The sequence below is a fragment of the Dasypus novemcinctus genome, chromosome 12, assembly GCF_030445035.2.
Source record: "Dasypus novemcinctus isolate mDasNov1 chromosome 12, mDasNov1.1.hap2, whole genome shotgun sequence".
Taxonomy (NCBI): domain Eukaryota; kingdom Metazoa; phylum Chordata; class Mammalia; order Cingulata; family Dasypodidae; genus Dasypus; species Dasypus novemcinctus.
Window position 1 is genome coordinate 22,674,335 of NC_080684.1, and position 8,234 is coordinate 22,682,568.

At 46.2% G+C, this 8,234-nt stretch overlaps 1 pseudogene; it reads left to right on the forward strand.

The window, feature by feature from the left end:
* The first annotated feature begins 278 nt into the window (after positions 1–278).
* On the forward strand, positions 279–1,216 carry LOC101419544 (olfactory receptor 10P22-like; annotated as a pseudogene).
* The last annotated feature ends 7,018 nt before the right edge of the window (positions 1,217–8,234 follow it).

Below are 8,234 nucleotides of genomic sequence, written 5' to 3' on the forward strand. Positions count from 1 at the left end.
TTGCTCCCCGAGCTCTGGATGAGTGGACCAAACCACTCAGCTATCTGTCAAGTCCCCAACCTCCAGGAAGGTCTGCCCTTCCTCAATTTTATCTTTTTTCTCTGTTGAGAGGTTTCCTGGGTGGTGACTTGCTGGCTGCCCAGGCACAAGAGCTGGGAAGTGCCTGTGGACGGTCGCACATCTTTCCTGCTGTAGCCGGAGCCTTTCTCTTGGCCTGGCTGGTCCCTGGCGCTTCCTGAGCCCTCCCCTGGCACCTTCCTCCAGACTGGCCTAGGGGCATGGGGGACTGCAACGGCACAGCAGTAACTGAGTTTGTTTTGCTGGGGTTCTCGGGTTTGGCTCCCTCTGGGGCTCCCTGTTTTGGGGGGTGCTCTGCATCTACCTGCTCACCCTGCTGGGCAACTCCCTCCTCCTCCTCCTCACACTGGCTGACCGTGCTTTGCACCTGCCCGTGTACTTCTTCCTTCGCCACCTATCCATGGTGGAGATCCTCTACACCACCACTTTCGTCCCGAGGATGCTGGCTGATCTCCTCTCCTCCTGGCCCACCATCCCGCCTGCTGGCTGCCTCACGCAGCTGGATCTCTTTGCCCTCTTTGGCATCACTGAATGCTGCCTGCTTACCGCCAGGGCCTAGGACAGCTATGCTGCCATCTGCCGGCCCCTGTGTTACTCCACCCTGCTGAGCTGCGGCGTGTATCTGAGCATGGGGGTCGCCTCCGACCTCATGGGCATCCTCTTGGGCATCACCCACTCCGCCCTTATCTTCACCTTGCCCTTCTGAGGTGCAAACACCATTCATCACTTCCTGGGTGACATCCTGCCTGGGCTGAGACTGGCGAGCGGGAGCACCTTCTGGGGTGAGATGGGGAAGCTGGGCGACACGACAACCTGCATCCTGACCCTTTTTTTCCTGATCACAGCCTCCTATGCCTGTATCCTCACCACCATCCTTGGGGTGGCGACATCCCAGGGAGGTCGGAAAATCTTCTCTGCGTGTTCCTCCCACCTGTTTGTGGTCGTTCTCTTCTTTGGGATGGGGACCATTGCCTACACGAGGTCTTTGGCAGACTCCTCTCAGGACATGGATCAGATCCTTGACCTTTTCTACACGGTTGTCAACCCCATGTTCAAACCTTTTGTCTACACTCTGAAGAACAAGGAGGTGGCAGGGGCCATGAGGCAGTTGGTGAAGAGACATCTTTGGAGCCCTTGATCCGCCTGAGTTCCTGGAGAGGCTCGGACCTGTTCAAGGAGGAGGGCATCCTCAGAGCTTTGGACCCCTGGTTGGTGCGGGGTGGGCTCCCCTGCCCTGCTCAGGACTCTGATCTCATGGCCTTGACCTGATTTTTTTGTAGGTGAAGAACTGGGAAAACGCGCTCCTGAGGGGAAGTTGAGGAGGGAAGGCAGATGTGAAGATACAATTTCTGGTCTTTCCTGAGGCTCAAGGCACCTTCCTGGGCTCTGATTCCTGGAGACATTGCTCTTCCCAGCTTCCTCATTGTAAGCCTTGGTCTCTCACATCAGCTGTCTCTGGTGCAGTGAGAACTCCTTTACTTCAGGTTTGAGATCCCATCTTGGTGTCTTCTATGGTAGGAAAGGAAGGGTATAGGGAGTAGTTGGTCTGGATTTGGCACTTCGGGGGCTGAATCTCGCTGTGTAAAACTTCGGGCCTGGAGGCATCTGCCTAGTTACTCTGCTCCTGACTTACAAGGCCTCTTTCCCTGCTGGGATCTTGTATGTGGGATGCCAGCACTCAACCACTGAGACACATCAGCTTCCCTTGGTTTTTTCACTGTTTTGCATGTTGTTCATCTTTGTTTTTTTTAGGAGGCACTGGGAACTGAACCTGGGACCTCCCATGTGGAGGCATAAGCTCAACAGCTTGAGCCACATCCATTCCTCACTGAGGTTTTGATTTTCATTTCCCTAATGGTTAATGATGTTGAACATCTTTTCATGTACTTTTTGTCATTTGTATATCTTATTTGGAGAAATGTCTTTTCAAGTCTTGTGCCCATTTTAAAAAATTGGGTTGTAATTTTTGTTGTTGAGTTGTTATCTTCATTAACTAATCACCAGATATGGAGGTATGAGAAGGCACCGTAGGAGATCCTTAGGTTCCAGTATACTCTGCCATCATGTAGAAACAACTTCTATTTTTCCTTTGGAGTCATGTTTGATTACCGTAGCAAATACTATAATTGACCTCTTTTGTTGGATGTTCATTCGGTGGCATGAGGAGTGTAAAATGACCAAGACACTTCCAATTCCATGGGACTATTCTTATTCTTCCCCTGTGTACCAAGGACTTTAAATGAACAAGCATTTGTGAGAGACTGAGAGATGCATAGTCCTCCTTCCTCTCTGAGGAAGTCCTCTCTCAGACTTCAATTATGGCTGTGTGAGAAACAATACTGTGTATTGGTTACTGACTCAGAACATATGCTGTTTTGATTCCCAGTCTCACAAGATGTTAATTCCCAGAAGGTGCCATAATTAAGTTTTCAATTGACCATTTTATAATTCTATAAGATTTAGTTACTTCTGAGTAATGAGATATAAAACAAATCCAGTGAAACTTGTGGACCTCATTCCATTGTTTTATTTTTTTTCACTTTGGAGTGAGTTCCTTGGTCAGAAGCAATGTTATGGGTGAGCTTAAAAACCATTCTGTAAGTCTATGAGGGACGTACAGTGCTGGCAGAAGGATTATTGGCAAGGAAAATAAATCCAAATCCTGAATGGGCATTTTCCTGTGAGAATAAGTTGTTGTTCCCTCCATGAAGGGAGAGATCCAAACCAATACACTTGCCATCCAGGAGCTGCCTGATTGTCTTCCTGGAGAATGGTACCGCATTGAGGGCTTAGGCTTACGTAGTTTGCTGGTAATGACAATTAATACTCATACCTTTACTACTTACTAGGTACTGTTCTAAGTCCTTTACATGCATTAAATCGTTGAACACTCACAACAGTGAAATAATTACCTTATGAAGTGAATACTATTATCACGCCCATTTTGTGGTAAGGAAACTGAGACTCAGAAAGATTAAATAACTTGTCCAAGATTACAGAGCTGGTAAGTAGCAGAACTGGAAGTGAACTCAAGCACCAAGCAGGTTGGCTCTGAAACTGTGCTCTTAACCACCAAACCAAAGTGAGTGGCAGGTTGGGTTCTCAGCAGTCCTGGTAACCATGTCAGCTTGGTGAGGGGAAGCCCCTCTGAGTTCCTGCATGGCCTCCATTTCTGCCATTATGACCATTCTATTCACATGTCCATTAAGAGTGAACTGGGAGTGACTTGCTGGGGAAGGAGGCAAATGTAACTTGTCTTCATTATGTGTTTGGGTTCAATCTAAATTTACCACTCTCACCTGTTGATGTAGTGTTATTGGGACTACCCAGCTTCAGTCCGGGTGAAACAAATTACATCCAATTCATGTTTGGCAGTAAAGTTCGGCATAGGCACCTGGTGTCCAGTGGTCAGGAGTTGAGTATGTACTGCAGCCTACAAGCAGCTGAAGAACAGTTTTACAAAAGGATGCTTATTATATGCCCCGAAGAGCAAGGTTTGTCTCCTAAATCTGTGGTTCACCTTGGACTTACCAGACTCTAGGGCCATAGACACTGAGCATCTTAGGGTCTGTTATATAAGTTCAGAAGGCACAAGTGACAGAGCTATATTCTGGACAAGCCAAACAGTCTTTTCTTTTTAAAGATGTATTTATTTATTTATTTATCTCCTCTTCCCCCTCCGACCCAGGTTGTCTGTTCTCTGTATCTATTTGCTGTGTGTTCTTTTGTCCGCTTCTGTTGTTGTCAGCTGCACGGGAATCTGTTTCTTTTTGTTACATCATCTTGTGTGTCAGCTCTCCGTGTGTGTGGCACCATTCCCAGGCAGGCTGAACTTTCTTTGGCTCTGGGCAGCTCTCCTTGTGCGCATCAGCACTGAGCATGGGCCAGCTGCACACAGGTGAAGGAGGCCCGGGGTTTGAACCGGGGACCTCCCATGTGGTAGACAGACGCCGTAACCACTGGGCCAAATCTGCTTCCCAAGCAGTCTTTTCTTACTCTAGCTTTTAGGGTGTCTGATAAATTATTAGAAGCAGCGTATACAAATAGGCTATATGATGCTTCAAAAATCCCAAAAAGCATAGGAGGTCTCTTTATTATTGTAGAGAGAAAAAGGTGAGACAACTTGTACTTAACATTTGAGAATTATCTTGTCTTCTCTGGAAATCCTTCACTAAGTTGGAAGGCTCACAAAATTTATGGGATTTATCTCCTACTTTCTGGAATGATTATACATCTAGAGTAAATACTATTTTCTGCTCTTCTGGTGCTATCAGCGTAGTATCAACCATATAATGGACTGGTGTGGTGTCCTATGGGGTGGTGAGATGATCAGATGCCTGTGTATTAAATGGTGACATAGAGCTAGAGAGTTTTTGTAATCCTAAGGAAAGACAAGAAAGGTAAATTCTGTCCCTGCCAGGAGAAAGCATATTACTTCTGGAGCATTCTCTGATAATGAGGTAGGGAAAGTGTGGTTTTTCTTATTCACTATTTGCAGATGAGAGAAGTAGCTTTCTGGCTGTCCTGTTCCTCCCTCTCTGTGCTACTGATGTCCTGTTCTTTCATCTGCCCACCTGTTTATTCTCTTTAGCTCCTTGTCCACTCTTATTTTCCAGACTCTTTAAGCGCACATTATTACAGAAAGGAACCATAGCATAGAAAGTTAAAAGTATGGGCTCTAGAGTAGGAAACTAAACTCTGTCACTTCCTGTGTTACGTAGGGAAAGTATATAAATACATTTGTGCTTCAATTTCTTTATTGGGTTGAAACGGGCATAATAACAGACCCTAATTAGATGTGGATTTACTGTGAAGCTTAAGCTTTTGGGACTTTTTTTTTGGGCTTTCATACAAGGCCTGGAAGGAGCCCTAGAAATTATGTTTGTATGGTCCTATGTTCTTACAAAAATTGATAAAAATTGTTAAAGTGGTATATTTTAACTGCAGTCTTTTATGACTTCTGATTCTGTCCACTCTGGATTCCCCTCCATCACATTTCTCCTTGTGCTGGGTGGTGTTGAAGTGGCTGTGAAAACTTCTTTCTAATCTATTTTCCCCATGCCCTCACTAAAATATGACTCCCATGGTGGGCAAGAACTTAATCAGTTAATTCCTGAATGTCGGGAGCGTAGCATAGGGCAGGGCTCCCTGACTCTGTGTTTAAGGATGTCCTCTGACCCCACGTTTCCTTTAGCTGGTCTCTAAACAGAGTTCAGACCATTGCATTTCTAGGGTTAAGGTTTTCCCTCTGCTGCCTCCAGCTTCCAAAACTTATCATATAGGTCAAAACCTTTGACAGCAACAGAAGATGCCTGGGTGAGGATGCAGGGGAAAAAAAAAATATATTTTATATATTTTAAAGGAATATATATTTTTAAGGAAGTTCTGGGATTGAAACCGGGACCTTGTATGTGGAAACCAGTGCTCAACCTCTGAGCCACATCGACTCCCCTGAGTTATTTTTTTCGCTTGTTCCTTTTTTTTTTAAAAAGGAGGCACAGGAACTGAACCTGGGACCTCCCATATAGGAAGCAGATGCGCAACTGTTTGAGCCACAATCCGCTCCAGAAAAAGAATTTATTAAAAAAAGAAGAAGAAGAAGAAAAAAAAGAGTTGTTGGGAGGTCTGGAGACCATGCCAGAGAATAAGCTTCCAGGAATAATTCCCAAGCACGAACTGCTTAGTTGAAGAAACTACTGTTGCTGCCACCAGGAACACAGATGCCACTTCTATGCCAGAAACTTGACTTAGCAGCCACCTTTGCTGCCTGTAATGACAGCATGCTGCTCCTTGCCTCCTATGGGTGCCAGCTACTCAATCAAAGGCAGGCATAGGTGTATCTGATTGGTAGAATCCAGGTCCCATGGCTAGGAAGCTGGGAAGCATTCTTAACTCCACAGGGAAAGATGATCTTTCTCCCCACCAGAGTTCTAAAATGAAGAATTTCCCGAACACTGAAAGTCAGATGCTGGTGGCCACAGTGAAGGTTGTGCTCACTCTCCAGGTCCTATCCAGGAAAGCCTCAGGGTATCATCTAGTCTGTGGTGCTGGTAAAGGAGGGGCAGGCGCAAGCTGATGACACAGGGTGGAAGGAGGGCAGGGAAGCCAGAGAGATCATATTGTCCAGGTGAACATGTTACCACCAGTTATAGATGATGTCAGAAATCAAAGGTGGGAAGGGCAGGGAAGAGAGTTCATGTGGGATATTTCCAGAGGGAGCAGGTTCAGGGATTTAAGAGAACTCACATTGGGATTTATGAATCTCACTAGGACTCAGTCATAACATGGAGTTTAATAGTTTAATACACAGACTTTTATATAGTACTTTAGAGTATATGAAATGCCTCTATAAGCTTTATACTTGAGTGATTCATTAAACTCATTAAAGAAATTCACATTTATTGAACTATTTAGGGAGTGATAGGGACTTAGTTCTCTTCTCTGCCCTAGGTTTTGAACAACTTACAAGTGGATTCAGAAATATGAAAAATAGTTGCAATTCATTTGGAAAATGGTTTATAATGGCAGTGGCATAAAGGGAGGAGTAATTAAATGTGTATTTGGGATAACAAATGAACGATTTCCAAGGAGGAATTTTTTGAGCTGGGTCTTACAGGATGAATAGAAGTTCTCTAAAGGGAACATGTTGGCTAAGGGGTGTTGTGTGGAAATTCTGGCATTGTGCAAAGAGAGATCAGCTTGTGCAAAGACAGAGTTATAAAAAACCTCCCTGGGGTGATGAGATCTGTGGGAAATGAACTTAGAAAGGGAAGAGGAGTACAATGATTCCCATGGCTGAATCACCACTTCTCTGTGAGGAATGAGGCCTGCTTGAAGATCAGAGGGGCGGTGGAAGGGAAGACATCAGTGTTATTGGTGAACTGTTGGCAGCTCCTCACTGAGAGCCAGAGTTTCTGAAGGCTCTTGCCTGGAGCGTATGGAGGTATGTGAGAGGCTATGGGAGCAGAGAGGCATTACCCAGACTAGTCTATTCTTTTATGTCATCCCTCTGCTGCCATCTAGTTATGGGAATACCCAGAGGAAAAAAGTAACAAACTGCTGTCTCTGACCTGAGGGGAGGCAGGCAGGCAGGCAGTGGCAGCTCAGCGCCAGAGATGGGAGTACATTGCTTTCATGGATTCCTGCTTCTTGCTCCCCACTTATCACCTGCCCAGGATCTTTCCCTTCAAGTGGTGGCTCTTCTGGATTCCTTGACAGGCTACCTCTTGTCTTAAAGGCATCCAGAGCATGAGACTCCAGTATATTCCTGGGAGACATGTCATAGCATCTGCTGAAAAAATGTTTTTCCTGATGTCTAACCTCAGTCCTTGGTATAATTTAACCATGTTCACTTAAAAAAAAGAGATTTATTTATTTATTTATTTATTTCTCTCCCCTCCCCCCACCCCACCCCAGTTGTCTGTTCTCTGTGTCTATTTTGCTGCATGTTCTTTTTTTTCCTCTTCTGTTCTTGTCAGTGGCATGGGAATTGTGTTTCTTTTTGTTGCCTCATCTTGTTGTGTCAGCCCTCTGTGTGTGTGGCGCCATTCCTGGGCAGGCTGCACTTTTCTTTCGCACTGGGTGGCTCTCCTTATGGGGTGCACTCCTTGTGCGTGGGGCTCCCCTACGCGGGGGACACCCCTGCGTGGCACGGCACTCCTTGCGTGCATCAGCACTGCGCGTGGGCCAGCTCTGCATGGGTCAAGGAGGCCCAGGGTTTGAACCGTGGACCTCCCATGTGGTAGACGGACACCCTAACCACTGGGCCAAGTCTGCTTCTCCCATGTTCCCTTTTGTGATGGTATCCGGGGAAGGAGAGAGTATCTGCCTTGTAACTACAAATTCAGACACCCCTCCTTCCTGGAGAATCAATGTACCACTGAGTAGAGTGAGACTCAGACACAGGGCGGAGAAAACTCCGTGAGTGGGTCACTTGGCTGGATGTCACGTTCAAAGACATCTGCCTTCATGACTGACGTGGGCTCTGGCCACCGGAAGTGGGATAGGAGGGTATATGGTAGATTCACCTGCTTTAATTCTCACACTTTCTTCCAGGCAATCTTCTTTCTTTGAGGTCCTGCCTGGTTTCTGTTAGGCTGGGGTCTAAGTCCACAGCCCGAAAGCTTGGAGGGGTCAGCCAGTGAGCAGATGTCCCC